Genomic DNA, 21,293 nt, shown 5'->3' on the forward strand with positions numbered 1-21,293 from the left:
CCTTCGAAAATACCTTACGGAGTGAACAATTGTTTAAAGGGGGAGGACACATAGATTTAAAATGGAGACAACAGAGTGTGATGCCTTGTTTTATTCACCTGATATGTTCTTACATATTTTTTTTGCAGTTTTAATTGTGTGAGAGAGACCTTCTTATGGGAATTCTGAAAATGTTTTATGCTTGCTGCATATTTTGCATAAATTTGGAACTGAAGTTGGAAGAGATAGAGCTGACCAATGAAAAGAAAATATGTGTAATTCAATTAACCTTTTGTATTTGGGCTTTATCTTCAGATGTAAAGGCCACTGGAATGAGTTTCACAAATGCCTCCACAGGTGGCCAAGGAGATAATTGCATGAATTTTCTGGGCACAAGAGAATGATATGCATTCACTCTGAAACACAGATTTGTGTTTCTACCCAAATCTGGGTGAAAAATCATTTGTCTTAGAGGCAGTTAAATAGGACTGTGAGAAATTTCTTAATTGCTTTGAAGACAGTAAAAACACTTTGCATTTCCAAGAAATGTGCTTTGAAGGCGAGAAATTGGAACCACAGAGAAAACTCTGAAAGAGTAAAGCACTCTTTGGAGGACAGGGAGGGTGAGAGAGGTAAAGAAAGAAGAAGGAGAGAGGTAAAAAGAAAATAGAGAGACAAAGAGAGAAGCAGAGAGAGAGAAAGAAACTTAGACTGGACCAGAGAGCTCTGGGTGGGGCAGGTGAGTATGAAGTGTGGGAAGGTACAACAGTCAGCAGAAGAGAGACCAGGGAAGTGAGGGCCCGGGAGAGGACAGCCTAATGGAAGCGGGCTGGAGGCCCCAGAATGGGAGTTTGGGAGGAAGGCCCCAGGCTCCCCCTCTGCTGGGCTGCACTCACCTCAGAGAAGGAAGAAGCCTCAGTCCCTGCCTAGCCACCTGAGGGGAGGACTCCACACCTGGACCCTGGGTGATTTACAGGGTTCCCCCTTGTGAAGGCCTCATAAAACTTATATTTGGGATGAGTTCAGTGCTCCTGAAAGGAGATCTGAAGCTGTCTGATTGACAGCTTCGGAGACCCAGGTCCCCATAACAAGCCTGGTGAGTGGTTATTTTTCCTGCTCCCATGGAAACGCATAAGATTGGGGGAGACAAGGTAAGGGTTTAAAGACAGCCTTCTTTTTATAACTTCCCATACCTTATCCTTTTCCATCTGCTGGCTGTTCCCATGGCAACCAGATCAGAAAGGCCATCAGCAGCCAGAACTCTTATTTGCACAGTGGATTCACCAAGTGTGAGAGTACCGGGCTCACCCAGGCTGGCAGGCAAGGGCCCGACACTTGGCTGATGGAAAGCACAGGAAGGCTCCTGGATGCCATGACTCTGTTTTGTAAATGAAACTTCAAATGCTGCCTCCAATTGGGGATCCATGGGCATGCTGACCATGTCAAATTCACCAGCTGCAGACACACTTGTAGCCCACAGTAATTTCTTTTCTTAACAATCAGAGATAAAAGCACTGGGCTGCCTATGGGCTGAAGACTAGTAATCTTGGGACAAATCATAGTAATTCTCCCCAGAATGTGCTCCCAGCACACAGGTCAATAGCCTAACCCACCTTTATTGCCACTGGAGAACTTGCTGTTTGTCAAGACAGTTCTGCCTCTTTCATTCACCCATTGCATGAGCTTGGAGCAGCCACACTTCCCTAAACCCTGGTTTTCACCTCTGACCAACAGGGCTAATAATGCTTCTTTTTTGGGCAGGACTATTGTACTGATGACGTGACGATGTTCCTAAAAACAACAAAAACCAGCATGTAACTGCGTGGGGTTATCATCTTTTCAATAAACATGTGGACCAGAATGAAATGTCAACCGGACAGTTTCTTCTTGGATGAGAAGTAGGACATTTATTTTTAAAGGAATTTTTACTTTTCTCCAATTATCCTTGGACTTAAATAGAGTCTAGACTCACAGAACAATTTTATGCCAGATTTAAATCTAATTTGGCATTTATATGGCTACAGGTATCTTTGGAAATCTGAAGGCAGGTATGAACCTTTTTCCTAAAGTCCTCCCTGGTGTATGTGCACTTTCATACCCTGGGAAGGGTTCACTTTTCTGAAGCCCACTTGAGGGAAGGTCCATCCATTAGAGGATGGCCCATGGGAAACATTATTATGCCCAAGTAATCTATGTCATCATGTGTCTGTGTTCAGATTTTCCGTTTATTGAATGAAGAATGACAATTCAACAAAACCTTCAGAAAGTCTTTCCTGAGCTATGAATGCAGTTCTGGGGTCACAAAGATAAGTAAGATACCAATGCCCCCAGAACAAGTCTACATCCAGTTGTGTATGAACTCTTCTGACCCTTCCTAACCCCACGGTACTGTGCAAAGTTCTGTCAAATGTGTAACATTTAATTTTAACATTATTATTTTCATTTTCTCAGTAAACCTCTGAGCTACACAGACAATGAGACTGATGCCTAGGAAGCAACACCAGGAACTTCAGATTGAGAGACCACTGCAATTCTCATCCACACTCTCACATGGGCATGAGGGCTTCAATGACCCAGTGGAAGTGGTTACGAGAATCTCTCCTTTGCCTGTTCCTTGCTTTCTTAATGTCCCTGTTGAAGTGCCTTAAGACCCTAGGTCCACCTGTTAAGTCTTCTGGGTGAAAATGTCATATCACTGAACGTTGACACAGTGGGAAAGATTTCAACTTCACTATATGATGAGGAGCATTGCCACCAGCTGGCAGTCCTGATTCCCACAGTGTTGGCTGTGAGTCATGTGAGCACTAAATGGGGACCCATAGAGGAACAGGAGGACTGCAAACAGATGGGTCCCATGCTGAGGAATCCAACAGTCAGTGGGACTAACCTCGAAGGACAGGCAGGGGGTCTAGTTTAGTAAGCAAGGTCAGGGGATCTTGCTGTCTGGGTGGTCACATTTCAACATCTCAGCTATAGAGCACACACTCTCTCTGGGCCAGAGTTCTGGGTAGACCAGAACTCTGGTTAGTACCTGGAACTACAAAGCCAATTTCTTACCGCAGGATTTAGAGCAGAGGCTGGAACCCCAATTCAGAGGGACAGGGTTCAGGGCAAGCATCTGGGATACAGATCAGAACTCAGGCCAGCTACCTGCCCCGTGGACAGAGGTGGAATTGGGAAACGATCCTCATGTTTGAGAGGTATGTTGAAATCTCTGCCATGGCAGATGACCCACAACACATGGGATAAAAAAAATTAGGGGCAACAAAGCCTTTCAGACCCTCCTCAAAGTAGATGGAGCTTCTCATACACAGCCAGGCTTGAAGTGTGCTGGCCTAGGGCCTAGGCAACCCAAAAACTTGGAGATGAAGACCTGGGAGCAGGCAGGGTAGATGGGGTCTCAGCCTAGACTTGAGCAGAAGCCTTGTTCTTGAAATGGAGTGCAGCTGTAATGCACATCGAATCCAGGTCCACTTCTGCCTCCATTACTCGTCACCTGAGACTGGACAAATGATGACCACCTTTGCCTGGTCTGTAAGTGAGAGGACAGCCCTGAAAGGATGGTGTGGGAATTAAAACAAAAGAATGATGTGCAAATATTTTGCATCTAGTGCATATGACTATTTTTAGGGAGTATAGAGTTAACTCCAGAAAAACTTATTTTAGCAGACACAGTGTTGATTTGCTATTCACCCACTTGTCTCTTACATCAGTATTATTACACCTAGGTTTTCTCTGCTATCATTCAGAGGGAATAGTGTACAGACCTGCCATGGCTTGTCCTTTGAGGACACAGCACCATGACCCCAAGTTCTGAAATTGTCTGCATGCCCACCTGCTGGGGCTGTGGCTTTCACAAGTGGTCAGAGACAAGTATATGGTTTGGGGAAGTCAATTTTATTTCCTGGGCACTGGTTTGTACAATTGGGAAATGGGGTTAGAACAAATACCATTCTAATAGTAGAATCCTAGCTGTGACCCCATAGCACATAACCTTCTTTGCAAGTATTTACAGAATAAAATACTTAGTTCTCTAATGAGCAAATAATTTTTATCAGAATTTGGCTTGAGAAGAAACAAAGGTCTATCTGGAAAACTGAGATATCTCTTTGTTCTTTCCATCATAAGATACAGCTTTTCTGATCTCTTTGCATGATAATACCCAGAAAGTCAATTTGACTATTACATGGTACCAACAAAAATTAAAAAAAAAAACTTGCTTTCTTCCATCTCCAAAGTGGAGAAACTAGTGAAAAGAGCAAAGCAAATCACTAGAACAAGGAAAACAAACCTGGAATTGGCTGAGTCTTGTTATTTCTAACTTGTTGGTAACTCTTGGTGAACCTTTGGTTGTCATTTGTGTCCAGGCCTTGGGTGCGCCCTCTGTTGTCACCTTCCCTCAAGAGACTTTAGTGGTTATGTGTTTAAGGAGGTAGCAAAAACACAGGTACTGTAACATGATGTCCTTTAATGGAGTTAGAGCTGAGCCTGTTACAGCTGTCTCGACTTTCCCTGTATTTACTAATCAGCGGTGTTGGAATTACCCCAGTGTCTGCTATGACATGGAAGTAGCTTAGATGAAAACATCTCTTCCCATTCCACTGGGTGTCAGGGGATTTCTCTTTTCCTGAATGAAAGAGTCAGCCTTCATTTATTAATGACACAGATACACATCAAAGCCACTCTTGGATCTGTCTCTCCCCATTTATTCTGCCTTCCCAATCCTGCACCCTATATTTCTTGTTTAACAAATTGTTCTTCAGGTGATGTATTCACAATGAACCCATAAGTACAGCTGAAACACCATTTCCTGCTAGCTCCAGACAAAATGCATTAATCCTCTGGATATTTCCCCAAGACAATATTATCTCTCATGTGCAGACTTTATTGCTCTCATACGGCTGCAAAGGGAACAAATCCTTGAAAATTGGTTTGAAAAGTGACACAAAAAATCAGGGCTAAAATTCCTGGTGTGCACAATTTTCCTTACTATTCTTGTTTTCATGATGCACTAGTCCTTAAACACTCACCTGTGAGGGAAATTAAGAATAAGAAGAGTCACCTCACAGCCGAGTCACTGTGCAGATACCTCCATGGAGTAGCCCAAATGAGGACTGGAGGCAGAGGGGCCACATCAACACCATCCGCCGTCCTGCACTGGGTTCTGCTCTGTCCACTTATGGCTCCAGGAAGACCCAGAACTAGGCTCAAGGGGTAGGAAGCACACTGTGTGGTTTTTAAATAGACTTGGGCACCTAAACAGTTTATTCTCCTGACTGGTCATTTGTGGGGACTTAGGTGAGCACGTTGTGTGTAGGTCAAAACATAAAAATCTGCCTTTACATGTAAGGCATGCATATGTGCATGTATGCTTTACATATGCATGTATGTGTATATAGGTACATACAGAGGTCCATAGGTATGCATGTATGCATGTAGGAAAGAACGCACACATGCACACAAGCGTGCATACACATATACATGCAGGCACACATGCCACATACATGCACACACATATATCCAGGCACATGTATAGGCAAACATGTAGGTAGATATGTAAGCATGCGTGCACACATGCATGTAGATAAGTGTGTAAATATGTAGGCATGCGTGTAGATATATATGTAGGTGTGTAGTAGATATATACCCATACCTGTAGGTGTAGATATAGGTGTGCAGCAGGTATGCATGCAAACATGTAGATACAGATGTAGGTACTTATCACAGACTCTAACTCTCCAGTCTCTCATGCTGCCTGCCTTGCAGGGGGAATGAGGACCCCATACCTTCTGGTCCACAAGGTGTAGCACTTACTTGCTCTTGCAGAGCTGTCACCTCATCACGACACATGCCTGTTGGCATGTGATAGTGCTGAGTCCCGCAGTGAAGGCTGGGCTTTCACAACTGTTTGATGTGAGAATAAATGTAGTGACAGATCCCCTTTGTTCATGCGACCACCTTGTTCTCCTTGCGTGCCCTGGAGCAATAACCACTTCAGGCCTGGAGCCTTTTAAAATCCAGACTTCCAATGTGATACACAGGTGTAATGCTGGCCTTGGCTTGGAGCCTCAAGTTTTGTCCAATGAGAAATATGACTTTCCCTCCCTTTTCTGGCTGTATCATCAGATTTTGGCAGTTGGATGTTTGAGGAGGGTTGGCAGGGAATTAAAATCTATTTCAGCTGATGAAAGCTCGAAGGTGCTATATTTCTCTGGCACATCCAAGGTCTTATTTAATAGAGAAAAGGCAAATTCCTGGAGGTGCCACATCTGCTAATAAGTCACCTCAAACTTTGTCACCGGGCCACTGAACTCACACTGTAATTATGAGAGAAACATCAATGCATGTGTGTATATGTGTTCTACATGGGTGCCAGTGCATGTGTATTAAGCACGAACACACATCTAATTGAAGCTTTTAAAAAAAAGATTTTACTTATTTATTTTTAGAGAGAAAGGAAGGTAGGGAGAAAGAGAGGGAAACATCAATGTGTGGTTGCCTCTCATGTGCCCCCTACTGGGGACCTGGCCCACAATCTAGGCATGTGCCCTGACTGGGAATGGAACCGGCGACCCTTTGGTTCTCAGGCCAGCACTCAATCCACTGAGCCACACCAGTCATGGCTAACTGAAGCTTTTTAGCCAACAACTATGACAGAGATCTTATCTGTTCTTTGGGAGAAGATAAATATAATTCCTGAATATTGCAATATTTTCACTAAATCTCAAAGCATTAATATTCCACATAAGTAACTCTAGATGGACAACTGAGTAAATCATCTGGTAAATTGTATTATAAATATATATAAAAATTCTGAAAACTTTAGATCAAGGGATTGAACACACAAATGTCTGTAGGGACTGGTCAGTGCCCACATGGAGTACCCTAGCTCGGTCTGTAAAACAGATTTGATTTCATTGCATATTAAACAATTAGGACTGCTTTTCTAATGACATTTGACTGCATTTTCCTTGGTCTGTGTTTTGTTTTCTTATTTTGAGAGAGATGGGGCACACAGAATAATTATCGACCTCAAGAGAAAGCAACAGTGCAGAAGTGATGACGGATAGCACTTAACATTGGGCCTCAGAGTTGGGGGTCACAGTGATCGGTGAGGACACGCCGGAGAATGCCTATTGCCACATGGGAGTGTGTGTCCAGAACTGCTGGGTTTCAATTAGAACCAAAATTCCAGATGTATGTGTGAGATTCTCAAATTTAGAACACCAAGAAAATAGTTAATATGGTTGGAATACATATACATATGTACATGTATTAGTTTCATGGTTGGAAGAAGAAAAAAGAGAGAATACATAGAACCTTATTTCTCAGTTTTCAACTTATGTGGTCTGTCCAAAAGGTATCCAGCCACAAACTATGAAAAATTGAGACATTTATTGAAGAAGATACAAGATACAAGAAACATTGTACATAGGGCAATGGTACTTCTTCAAAGTAGGCACCTGGGGACATCGCACAGTTCTTCCAGCATCTTTTCCACTGTTCAAAACATTCTGCAAAATCCTCTTTTGGAATTGCCATCAGCTGCCCCGTCGTATTTTCCTAAATCTCATTGACAATTGAAATCTCTTCCTTCTAAAGGTGATTTTAGTTTTGGGAAAAGCCAGTAGATTTTGGAATCCCCAAAGTGAGAGCAGCTTCTAGTGCTCTCACTGTCAGTTGCTGATCTTTGTTGATTGCAGTTTGTACACGTTCAACATTCTCAGGTGTTCTCCTTATTGAAAGCCTTCCAATGTGGATCACTTTCAACAAATTGTTGACCATCTTTGAAGCATTCATGCCACAATTTTATTGGTGCTGCTCTCATTGCATTGTCCCTCAAGTCCTTCTGAATCATCTGAATAGTTTCCTCAGAGGAATGTTCAAGCTTAATGCAAAATTTGATGCAGATTCATTGCTGTACTCACTCAGTCATTTTGAATGCAATGACCACACAGTACACACGCTCACTCAATGACATCTACTGCCCCCACTGACTAGTACAGTGAAGTCGTCATTGTTCACACATGTGCATTCCAGTCCACTCTCCTTGGCTGCCAGGTTACATCGATGACATGCAGACTGCTCTCACTATATTAACAGTGGTTGGAGTTGTTCCCCACAGGCCTTGTAGTCCTTGCTACCTGTAATTTCTGTGTCTCCCTTACTTCACAGTGTATCAGAATGAGCTGGAGAATCAATAGACACAGAGTCGTGGGCCTGGGAGCCCTGAGATTCCAGTTGAGGGGTAGTGGCTGCATGCAGCGAGGGTGCTCTGTATTTCAGCCCCACTTTCTTGTCTTGGGCCTGGGTAGCAAACCTCCAAAATCAAATAGGATAACTGGGTGGGGCTCAGGCAAAGGGCTGATTCTGATGCAGAGGAAGAGTTGAGGAAGACTGTAACATTCAAATTGCTTCAGCTGTGATTGCAAATGATTTGGTCAAGCAAAAAACAAACAAAAAGCCCTTCCACTAAGTAAACATTCTTCACACTCACACACACACACACACACACACGCATACATGACACTTAAAAACTATGACATTATGAGTATTTGGTGAGCTACACACTCTCTGGAGCAAACACTCATGGGGAGAGCTCAACTCAGGGGCTGGATTTTTCTCATAGACCCTTTAATGAGGGGATGTCAGAAGCAGTGCCCTGGCTGTGAGGGGCTCTGACCTCCTCCAGACTCTGACAAAGACTAACTTCACAAGGGAAGGTCACAAAACCCCAGTTGGGACATCTAACTTCCTAAGATGCAGTCAGACTTAAAGCAACGAGGATGCCTATATACTGTAAGAGGGGAAGTTTAGGAAAAAACATTTTAATAATGTGAAATGTCCAAAAAGATGTTTGTTGTTCAGTTCATGTTTTCAGGCTTGTGCTAACTAAGTACAAATTCACATCTCTGCAGAATCAAGAATGATCAGAAAAATAAAAGTGGTCACAGTAATTCTCCCCCATGGCTTAAGAGAAACTTCCCTGGTACCAACAAAGACTTTGCCATGATTCCAGAGAGAAAGAATGGAAAACCAACCAACCAACCAACCAACCAACCAACCAACAAAGCAGATGGAAGAAATGAGTTGAATTTAGAGCAGATTGGAGTCTTTTCATTGTACAAATTTAAATATAAATATAGCAACTCCTCAGTTTTCGATAATTGCAGAAATTATAAGAGAAGGTCATTTTTTAAATTTAAAATTTTTAATTGAATTTATTGTGGCTGACATTGGTTAATGGAATTATATAGGTTTCAGGTGCACAGTTCTGTAGCACATCATCCGTATATTGTACTGTGTTCACCACTCTGTCATGTCTTCTTCCATCACCATTTACCCCCCTTTACATTCTTCAGCACCCTTTCCCTCTGGTAATCACAATACTGTTGTCTGTACCTATGAGTTTTTATATTTTTGTGTTATCCTTTCTCCTTTTTCTCCCAGTCCCCCAAACCCTCTTTCCTCTGACAGCTGTCAGTCTCTTCTCTGTATCTATGCATCTGTTTCTATTTTGTTTGTTAGTTTATTTTGTTCATTAGATTCCACATATAAAGAGATCATATGGTACATGTCTTTGTCTGAGAGGCTTATTTCACTTGGCATAATACCCTCCAGGTCCATCCATGCCTATGTTCATTGCAGCACTGTTTACAATAGCCAAGCTTTGGAAGCAGCCCAAGTGTCCATCAGTAGATGAGTACATAAAAAAGCAGTGGTACATTTACACAATAAAATACTACTTGGCCATAAAAAAGAAGGAAACCTTGCCTTTTGTGACAGCATGGAGGAGGTCCTATTTTCGTCCCTTTATTTGATTCATGAAATCAGTCGATAGATTCATTCTATTATTTATATATATTAAAATCTCTCTTAAATGCATGACAATTCCATAATTTATAACATGTTACAGACTTTTGAGGCAAATACGTTATTTCAAAGATACACATTATCTCAGATGTAGTGAAAAAATGGGCACACAAAAATCCTACAGTTGATGCTGCCTTTTTAATCATATTCAAAAATGATCCACAGCAAAATGAAAATGGTAATATTTGTTCACAGCACATGAGCCAGTCTGAGTGGCCAATGATCTATGTCTGGGTTGCTACAGTGTGATGTATGGCAGTTCCTACAATTTGCTGCAGGCAGAAATCTTAATTAAAACCTCCTAAAGAATGCCTTTCAGGGAGTGCATTACCAAATTGGTGTAAAAATAGACGAATGGCCGAATGCCACTAAAGGAAACCGTGGGGTCCCATTGAATATGTATTTGTTTTCCAAGACTGGGTTGTCATTGATATGGTCAGGCTGTGGGGCCCATCAGTTATCAGTTAGCCTTATGCTGTAGAGAAGATGACCTCAGTACCGGGGAGAAGTTCAGAGTGCCCCCTGTCTCACTGCATACCTATTCTCTCTGTGGTTCACAGCCCTAACAGGGCTCTGATCGTGAAAATAAACCTCTTATTTCTCTCCAAGAAGTAAGGGATCCATTATCTGTTTTTGTCTGGTGGGAAAGGCTATAATATTTCTGGGGTTCTTTAAGACACTGCCCGACAGCCTGCATTTTAGGAGATGATTTCTTGGTCACCAAACTGGGGTAGGTGGGCACATTATGCTCACTCTCCCCTTTGAGAAAAATGGGAGGGTATCATCTTCTGGGTTACAGATGGTTTGCTCTGCTTTGTGGCACAAGGACCCCTGCCAGGGGCCTGCCATCCACTATGGCTCACATCGGTTAGCTTCCTCCCTTCCAGATTCCTCAGGGCTGCATGAGGTATTGTGGCCAAATGTTTCCCAATCTGCTTATTCCTCAGCCAGATTTATTCCCTGACATTTTAACTCTAAGGCATTTGACCAGCCTCTCATTTACTCATGGACACTCACAGATTCATCTGACCTTGTGTCTTTGGGCTGGAAATCATCATGCATTTCTGGAAGCTCCTGTACATTATGGCACTTAGATGGGGCTCCATCATCTGGTGGCATTTCTATGTTAATCCACCTTTCACATCTCTAAGCATCCTCTGATGTAGTATTTTTTTCTGATTCCAGAGGAACACATATCTCCACAGCCCCAACTTAATAGTAATAATGAATCCATGAGTTTAGATTTTTCTATTTGCATTAGCAGAAGGAAGACAACAACATCAATCTCAGAGGTTTCTGAATGAAATTTTTTTGGTAAAAACATGACCAATCTTGTCAAGAAGATACACTCTAAATTTCACAAACAAGCACTTTTAAAATCCCATAATGAGAATATTTGGGAGGGAGAAACAACAACGCAATGCTAGGATGGAAAAAACTACTGGTGATTCTAGTGTATGAGGATAAAAGGCAAAGAGTGCATGACCAACATTCCTTCTCAGCTTTTCTCTCTTCAGTGTGATACCTTGTGGTACTAAATGAGACAGAAAATATTATAGATATTTAAATTAAAAATATATATCATATTCATATAGTGAGAGCTTATTAATGCAAGCTGCTGCTATGAATGCAAAGGTAGCTCAGACATTGCCTTTCCTTAGCCAGCCAACAGTCTAATGGAACAGAAAGACACATGGGATGGAAGTACATTTGTGAAAAGCACTGTTGCCAAAGAGCTGGTGAGTGAAGAGCAGTCTTTGGGGGCCTGGGGGAGGGCAGGAAATCGTCAACAAGAAAGAGCAAGCAAAAGTATGTTATAGATTATACGGAAATGATAAAGGATAGTAAGTTAAATGCTAAAATAATCTTGTATCTGCAAGCACTTCATTGTTTACAAGATATGTTCAAAAGCATTCATTGAAATGATTTATATGACAGTCCTGCAAGGTAGCTATTATTCCTTTTTTATAGCTGGTTAAATAGCTCATCAAAGGTTACATACAAATTGAAATCAGATAATGAAGAGCTGACGCTGGTTCTTCTGTTTCCAAAGCTGATATGTACCTCCCATCACGGGAAGTGGGTGTCCAGTAAGTCAGGAAATGGGATGCTAAGTTTAAAACCAAAGGGTTTTTTATGATTAAGGAATGGGAGCATGAAGTCTAAATTAATATCTGTTACAAACAGTGAAAAAGAACTTGGCTAACTCAATTGCCTTCGGTGGTCTTCATAATTTTGCAACCTCTTTCTAAGAACTATTTTGCATCCTTTTTTAAATAAAAAATTAAGATATAATTGAAAGTTAATATTGTGTAAGTTTAAGGTATACGACATGCTGATTTGATATATTTATATATTGCAATATGTTTGCCTCGGTAGCATTAGCTAACACCACTATCATGTCACAATTCAATTAAAACCTGGGCAGATTTATTAAAAACTAGACATTTTCCCCAAAGAAGACAGCCAAAGTGCTCAACATCACTAATCATCAGGCAAATGCAAGTCAAAACCGCAATAAGATATCACCTTGTACCCAATGGGACGGCCTTCTCCAAAAGGAAAAAAAACCCCAAACTATAGAAAATTACAAGTATTGGTGAGAATGTAGAGAAAAGGGAACCCCTGTGCACTGTTGGTGGGAATGTAAATTGGTGCAGCCACTGTGGCAAAGAACAGGGAGGGTCCTTAAGAAACTTTAAAAAAGAGAACGGCCATAAGATCCAGCAATCCCACTTCTGGGGATAGGTCCAACAGAAATGAATTCTTCACATTTAACAGTTGACACCAAGCATTCTTCTGCTGCCCCTTGAATTCTTAAAAAACTACTGATAACAAGGAAAAAAGAAAAGTCTTCAGTACTGTGTCCTCACAGGAAGCTCACCCTTTGGCCCAACATCTTGTCCCCTGAGTTGTCATTCTGCCTGACAATTGGCAGAACAAACTAGGAAAAAATCCCAAACTGAGATGAGCTGTTTTTAGAGAAAAGGAAAGCAGGATGGACAGAACCAGACAGAAGGAGCAACACCGCCCTGCGAACATCTGCACAGATCTCACTCGACCCTGAGCCAGTGGTAGGTATGCATGCATTTATCTTTTCATGTGATTGCATGACCCCTGCACAAGACGACGAGCTGCTTTGTAATAAGATTTGAGGGGAAAGGAAAGGAAGAGGATAGCGGAGTTACAGGACCGTCCTCACATTCCACCTCTGCTGCTCATGGCTGAGCCACTCGCCTACTTCCCTGAGTCTCAGCTTTCCCTGTTCTAAAGTGAAGAACACACCCCGTGCAGTCTAATTGGATTGCTGTAAAAATCACAGTAGGTAAGACACAAGACAGCTATTTTTAATTTGTAAAATGCTTCAAAATGAGTTATTGTTACATCTCTGTATATTGCCGATATCATATACTACTGGCCCTTCATGTTGTTAAGTTTTATTTTGTTATGAAAGCATAAATCATTCATTCTCTGTTTATGGAATCTCTGCTTTTTGATTTTGGGAACTGAGCAGAGAACAGGACATAAAAGGTTCTCATTTTCATGGAGCTTACAGTTTAATGGCACAAGACAGTAAATAGATAAATAAGAAAATGGTCAAGATACACCAGGTGGTAAGAAGTGCTTCACCAAGAAGTAAGTGTCATACGATAAGACTGATGGGAGGGTGTATATACAGAGTGGCTCTGCATATTGTGTCCCTCCCAAAAAAGATATGTCCTAGACCCCAGTGACTCAGCATATGACCTTAGTTGGAAATAGGGTCCTTGCAGACCCTATTAATTAAGGTGGATAGATCATAGTGGAGTAGGGTGGACCCAGACCTGATGTGACTGGTGTCCTTATGGTCAGACTGAGACCCAGGGAGAATACCACATGAGGATGAAACGGAGACTGGGGTGGTGTCTGCAAGCCCCCAGGAGATAGGAGAGGTAGGAAGGATCCTCCCTAGGGGCTTTGGAGGGAGTGTGGACCTGTCAGCTCCCTGATTTTGGACTTCTGGCTTTAAGAACTGTGAGGGGATAAATGTCTGTTATTGTACATGCCCTGATTGTGGAACTTTGTTTTGGCAGCTCTGGGAGATGGGTAAGTGGCAGGGAAGGTTTCCCCACAGTGATGGGGTTCATCTGAGACTGGACTGGGGAAGGAGGTGAATTTGTGAACAAGGGAAAATTGTCCCCACCACTAGGAACACAAGCTTGGCATGACGAAAGCTGGAGCACAGGTTGCTGGGGGCTGGGATGAGGGTGGGGAGCTTAGAAAGGGAACGAGGGCTTCTGTACAAGCAGGGAAGTATATGGGCTTCATGCCAAGAAGAGGCACGGGAGACCTGTAAACGTGATTGTTACTGACACTGAGCTCAGACCTGATGGAAACACTTGACCCGACGTAGTCTCGCCAAACCATACCATTCTATGTGCTTCCAAAACACAGCGTGACATGGACAGGCCACAAGCACGTTTTTATAGTTATGTGACATGATATTTTCTGGTTCTGTTCAATAGATTTAAAAAGGCTTCATCAGAATTTCCAAACCATGCAGCAGTGACTGCCTAATGCACACTTTGGCTAAGTGATAAAATTTGCTCCAGATTAAAAAATCAGGATTCAAATTTCTGGCTACTCAGTATTTATCATAGAATGTTTTTTTGCTATTTGATATGGAAATATTTGTGTAATACTTTATGAAGTATTAAGTGGTACAGAGAAGAGGTAAAAAGTTAAATTGCTTATTATAATTTTTTTGTGAATTCATCTTGTGCGGTAGGTTTATTCTATTGCTTGTTGATTTCTTCAGGTTTGTTTTTGCCTTAAGTCCACATATTCCAGTTTTAGATCATGACAGATTCAGGCCAGAATAATGAACGCAGGAGGATGCAGAGGAGAAACATGCCAAAATGTTCTGTATCTCCATGAGCCACCAGAAAAGAACTAGGTGAGGACTAAAGTGCTGACAAGTTCACACTTTTGGGTGATCTGATCATGCTCCTCTCAGTAGCCTGTTGGGACCTATTTCCTCATTAATTAATTAATTTTTAAATTCATTTTCCAAGTGTTTAGTAAACACTCAGTGCTGGGCTTGTAATGCTGTAAAATAGGTATGGTCCTGCCCTTGGTCTGCATTTTACTCCATTATTTTTCTCCTATAAACTGAACTCCAAAGCTTAATGACATCACCATCCATGTCTCCCTCTGAAAATCAGCTTTGATGAAATAGTGTCCTATCTGGATTTCTGCTTGTTTACTTTTAAATAAGGACACATTTGTGTATGTGATAAACTGAAATGGTGCACTTGGTAGTGAACCTCTGTTGGATTGATTGCTAAGGCCACAATAATGACACCACCAGCTATGAATGCTAAGTGAAAACAATCCTTTGTTCTAATTTTTTAAATCCATAGACTAAAACAGCACTCATGAGGGCAATAACCCACACAGTAGATTAAAGCCTGTTAAATGTTATTCTCATCTTGGCAGAACACCAACTGCTCAGTTACTCTTTAGCTCCACTTCTTTTGAATAGGGCAGGCTTACCGTAGCCAGGTGACGGCACTAATGTGTCACTTTAGAGTGATTAAATACTGTACAAACAAATGAACGTAGGTTTACTCTCCAATTCCTAAATGTAAAATGTAGGCTGAACCAAGGGATGAGTTGGGGGCTTCAAACTCCCAAATGCCCACTGTGAGCCTCAAGCTGCCCTAAATAAATTAATAGTCGAGTAAGAAGTATGCCTTGTGAGTTAGTTCAACTTAAGGACAAACCCCACTGCTCTTGCTGTTGGGAACCACCCTGCCTGGTTTCAGAAGCTGTAAACCCCCATGGTTAAGGCTGAGTCAGAGACCTTGGGACCCTAAGCCACTAAGGAGACAAAGCTTATCTCCCTGGCAGGGGTGCCACCTCTGCCCACTTTACTTTACCCTGCTTGGCCCTGAGCCTGGACAGTTAGCCAATGATGAGTAAGATTCCTCAAGGGAGGGATGACCTAAGACAGACATGGTCACGAAGAAGCCCACAGGGAAGGATTCGGGGGGCTATAGAAAAAGGGGGTGATGTACCCTCGCCCCTAGGCTTTGACCTAGCCTGAGTCCTCATTCTGTCTGCAAGAAGTCTCCTAATCTCTTGGCTGCCTTACTTCCCCTGCCTGACTTAAGCCTGAAACAATGACAGAGGGCGGTGCAGTCCTGTGCTGGAAAGGGCAGATTCCCCGGGGCAATCAGGCCTAAGAAAGAATGCATAAAACCCTGTGAAACCTGCTCTGCTAATACCCTCAAGTGAAATGATAAGGGTCCAAGCCTGAAAGGAGTTTGTTTCCCAAAGTCTTATAGCCTTTAGCTAACTGACCCTGACTCAGAATAAGCCCTCAGAGTTCTTTGTATATTATCTATTGTTTGATCCTTACTGCCTGACAATGATTGATGAGCTTTATCTCTATTCCTATGCAAATGAAACCCAATAAAAGCCCATTGAGGAAAAGGCTCTTTGCCCTTCTCTTTGGAGAGATGGGCACCTTTCCTCCCCAAGCAGATCCTGTCTTGGTAGACTTATTCTCATACATGGTGGCTGGAGGGGCCCTGTGGGCGGAGCCCCCCCACACCTTGCCAAACTATACACCTCCCCTACATTAAAATTCTCGAGTTACTTCTGTTAAAAAGCTAAAAGTTTTGGCGACGAGCCCTGCACTGCCCAGACTAGCAAACAATACAGTCAGGATGGCTAAAGTGATCCCAGGAAGCCAAATGGCAAGATGTCTGCTTATGCCTTCTTTGTGCAGACATGCAGAGAGGAACATAAGAAGAAAAACCCAGAGGTTCCTGTCAGTTTTGCAGATTTTTCCAGGAAGTGCTCTGAGAGGTGGAAGACAATGTCGGGGAAAGAGAAATCTAAATTTGATGAGATGGCAAAGGCAGATAAAGTATGCTATGATAGGGAAATGAAGGATTGTGGGCCAGCTAAAGGAGGCCAGAAGAAGAAGGACCCCAATGCCCCCAAAAGCCCACCGTCTGGATTCTTCCTATTTTGTTCAGAATTCTGCCCCAAGATCAAATCCACAAACCCTGGCATCTCTATTGGAGATGTGGCAAAGAAGTTGGGTGAGATGTGGAATAACTTAAGTGACAGTGAAAAGCAGCCTCACAACAATAAGGCTGCAAAGCTGAAGGAGAAGTATGAGAAGGATGTTGGTGACTATAAGTCTAAAGGAAAATTTGATGGTGTGAAGGGTCCTGCTAAAGTTGCTTGGAAAGAGGTGAAAGAGAAAGACAAAGAAGATGAGGAGGAAGAGGAGGAAGAGGAGGAAGAAGAAAAGGAAGAAGAGGAGGAGGATGAATAAAAAACTGTTTATCTGTCAAAAAAATCTAAAAGTTTTTTCTGGTTTAGTGATTTTTCTAGGATTTCTCTTTTTCTTATTTTAAATTCTCAGTCAAACCAGTTATAACTTGTACTTTTTTCTGTGTAGGAAGGCTTGGATCATTCACTAATTTTAAATAGTTTGATTCTGGTTAAAATAGTTTTCAGATTACAATTCATATGCCATGCATGGCTGATTTAAAAATTGCCTTTCAGCATAAGTAGTAGAAATTGGCAATTTGAATTGCTTTACGTTTTATTACAAAATCAACCCTGCAAGAATAGTTCCTCAGTTATACATACGGCTTTAAGAGAATTAACTAGTTAGAGCAAGCAGTTGGAAGATCCACATTGAAGGAAATATCAAAGTTGTGTGTCAAGTATGTACAGTTCATATCAAGAAGTTCACCTTTACATTTATTTATAAAACCCCTCAGAGAATGTCTACCTGGCTAAGGACAAAAGGAGAGTCTGTAATTTCTGAATTCAATAAAAGGTGTCTCAGAGGTTATGCTACCAAGTAAAAATATATCCAATCCCATGCCACTATGCAAGGGACTTAAACATGTACATTTAGATGATAAGTAGAATTCCAGCCCCAATGCTGCATTTGAGCAGAACACAGTCTTACAAAAGATTTGGAGCAGACTTGAGTCAAAGATGTGTGAGCTTTAGAAATGTCAGAGTTAGAAACAAAGATTAGAACCTAATCATTTTTTGTGGGGGGGGGTCTAAAGAAAAGAACAAGTCTTCTAGTCATCATCATCCTCAACATCATTGCCATCATAATCGTCATCATCATTATCATCATCATCACCATCATAATTACCATAATTATTATTATTATCACCAACACCATCACCATCATCAGGACCACCACCATCATCATCATTATTATTATCACCCCCATGTACTAAACTTCCATTTTATGAAGGGCAATGGATACATTACCTGGGTTCTTTGGCTTGTTGGGCTGAGACATGAAGTAGGAACAGTCAAACATTAAGGAGTTTTAAAATAGGTCTTAATAACATCATGACCCAGTGGCAAAGACTTGGAGTATAGATTTGGAGATTCTTAGATCTATTATCTTACATGAGATAATAATAATACTTGCCTTAGCAGTTGTGAACATCACACAATATTCTTTTCAAAATGCCTACTTTTTCAGGGAGAATGCCATACTCATTCGAGTTAAGTAACTTACACAAGGAAGCACAGCTATCAACTGACTGACTATGACTCAGGTCTTTGTGATTATGGATTCATGCTCCTAACAATTTGGTATATTGCACATTTATTGCTGTTCTCCACTTTAAAGACCTGCAATCAATTTCTAAGTAAGTTTGCTAAAATATGCAGAAAATTTACTCCTTTGAGATGGATTTTATACTGAACTCATTTAACATAAAGGTCGATTTACAAACTGTTTTCTAATCCATCAGTTCCTCTCAGTTCAATTAAACAGTTATTGTTCATCTTTCTCTTATAATTGATACACAACCACTCACAAATTATATATAATACATAATGATATAACATATATCATACATCTTATACAGTAAACATATATGCATGTATAATATAATATACCTATATGATATATGTTATGTAAGTATATTGCATGTAAATAATTACATGAAGTGTACATATATAACATATTTTATCTGTATTATAATACATAATTATATATGTATACACACAGATAATCACTATTTGTGCTCTTTGACCACTATTTCTTAATCTCTGTTCGACCTGGAATCATCTTTTAAAAGTAACTTGTTCTGGCCCTGGACAGTAAGGCTCTGTTGGTTGGGGTGCCGTCCTGTAAACTGAAAGGATGTATGTTCAATTCCCAGGCAAGGCAAGTGCCCAGGCTGCTGGTTTGGTCCCCGGTTGGGGCATGTACAAGAGGCTACCAATCGATGTTTTTCACATTGATGTTTCTCTCCCTCTCTCTTTCCCTCCCTCCCTTCCTCTCTCTCTAAAATCAATAAGCATATCTTGAGGTGGAGATTAAAAGCATAAAATGAATAAAGTAACTTGTTCTGTTTGAAATAAAAAATTATAATATGTAGATATTACTTTTGCATTTCAATAGTTTTAAGTAAATTAAGGAAATCTCAAGTACACACTTGAAGTATGTGGGTAGAAAATCCAAATCTGTACAATTGAGTAAATGAAAAAGTAACATTTTAGAGTGTAAATTCCATGACGGGAGAAAGGGAGGGGGTGTTGGTTGATGAGGTGGAGAAGGCTCCCTGGAGGACACGGAAGCTGTGGCATAGAGGAGACTGTGTCTGGGGAGGGTGGCAGAGAACAGCTCATTTCTAGAGGCAGGGAAGCATTAATATGATCTGGCAGGAGAAGATGAAGAGGTCAAATGATCGTGTGTATGGAACAACAGGGACTCTCATTCACTGCTGTGCTGGTATAAATTAGTAGATACTTTGGAAAACGGTCATCATTGTCTAATAAGTGTGAAATTACACATATTCCATGATGCAGTAACTTCATTGTTAAGTGTATGAGCAAGAGATACTTCAGAACACATAAACACTTTTGCGTGTAAAAACTAAAAGTGAAAAAATCCAAGTGCCCTTCTACATTAGAATAGATAAACATACTGTGTTGGTGTGTGTTCAGTACACATTCAAAATTCCAATTTAATGACCATGACATAGTAATGAAAATACACCAGAGATATATGTAAAAACATGTGTAGATTTCACAAATACAATGTTGAATGAAAAAACTAAAACAATAAAATTAATATATAATTTGAAATTAAAAAAGCCAAACTTCATAGTTTAGAAATACATAAGCGATAAACCACAATTTAAAAAGATAATGGTAAACAAAAACGTCAAGCTAGGAGATACCTCTAGGGTGGAGAAGGAAGATTATACTCAGACAGGGACCCAGGAGGTCCTGGGATGTTGCTATACTGTCTCCTCTAGGCCTGGGTGTTGGTTATAGAAGAGTTCACCTTATGTACATTTAAAATTTTTTAAAAATATATTTTATTGATTATGCTATTATAGTTGTCCCATTTTTTCTCCTCTTTATTCCCCTCTACCTGATACTCCTCTCCCTCCAGCATTTTCCCTCTTTAGTTCATGTCCATGGGTCATACATATATATCCTACATATAAGTTCTCCATTCCCTATACTATTCTTAACCTCCCCCTGTCTATTCTGTGCCTAACAATTATGCTTCTTATTCCCTGTACCTTTTTCCGCTATTGTCTCCCTCCACCTACCTACTGATAACCCTCCATGTGATCTCCATTTCTGTGATTCTGTTCCTGTTATAGTTGTTTGCTTAGTTTGTTTTTGTTTCTGTTTTAGGTTCAATTGTCCATAGTTGTGAGTTTGTTGTCATTTTAGTGTTCATAGTTTTTATTATCTTTTTTTTCTTAGATAAGCCCCTTTAACACTTCATATAATAAGGGCTTGGACATAATGAACTCCTTTAACTTGGCCTTATCTGGGAAGCACTTTATCTGCCCTTCCATTCTAAATGACAGCTTTGCTGGATAGAATAATCTTGGATGTAGGTCCTTGCCTTTCATGACTTTGAATACTTCTTTCCAGCCCTTCCTATCCTCTAAGGTTTCTTTTGAGAAATCAGCTGATAGTCTTATGGGAACTCCTTTGTAGGTAACTGTCCCTTTTCTCTTGCTGCTTTTGAGATTCTCTCCTTGTCTTTAATCTTGGGTAATGTAATTTTGAAGTGCCTTGGTGTGTTTCTCCCATCAAAGTTCTAAACAGGCCCGACCCTGCTTAGCTTCCAAGATCAGAGAAGATTGGGCACATTCAGGGTGGTACGGCAGTAGATGCCTTGGTATGTTTCTCCTTCTTTGGGACTTCTTTGGGACTCTGAGCTTCCTGGATTTCCTGGAAGTCTATTTTTTTTTGCCATATTGAAGAAGTTTTCCTTCATTATTTTTTCAAATAAGTTTTCAATTACTTGCTTTTCCTCTTCTTCTTCTGACACCCCCATGATTCGGATGCTGGAACATTTAAAGTTGTCCCAGAGGTTCCTAAACCTCTCCTCATGTTTTTGAATTCTTACTTCTTCATTCTGT

The 21,293-nt window shown here is 41.0% G+C and overlaps 1 protein-coding gene and 1 pseudogene across 1 annotated transcript in view; one reads left to right on the top strand and one right to left on the bottom strand.

Annotated features, from left to right (window-relative positions):
- The window catches only part of LOC112321302 (high mobility group protein B3 pseudogene), a 29,687-nt pseudogene extending 12,502 nt beyond the window's left edge, over positions 1-17,185 (top strand).
- The window catches only part of ADARB2 (adenosine deaminase RNA specific B2 (inactive)), a 430,916-nt gene that overhangs the window by 218,797 nt on the left and 190,826 nt on the right, over positions 1-21,293 (bottom strand). The window lies entirely within an intron of this gene.

This window comes from Desmodus rotundus, chromosome 4 (genome assembly GCF_022682495.2).
Source record: "Desmodus rotundus isolate HL8 chromosome 4, HLdesRot8A.1, whole genome shotgun sequence".
In the NCBI taxonomy this organism is placed as follows: domain Eukaryota; kingdom Metazoa; phylum Chordata; class Mammalia; order Chiroptera; family Phyllostomidae; genus Desmodus; species Desmodus rotundus.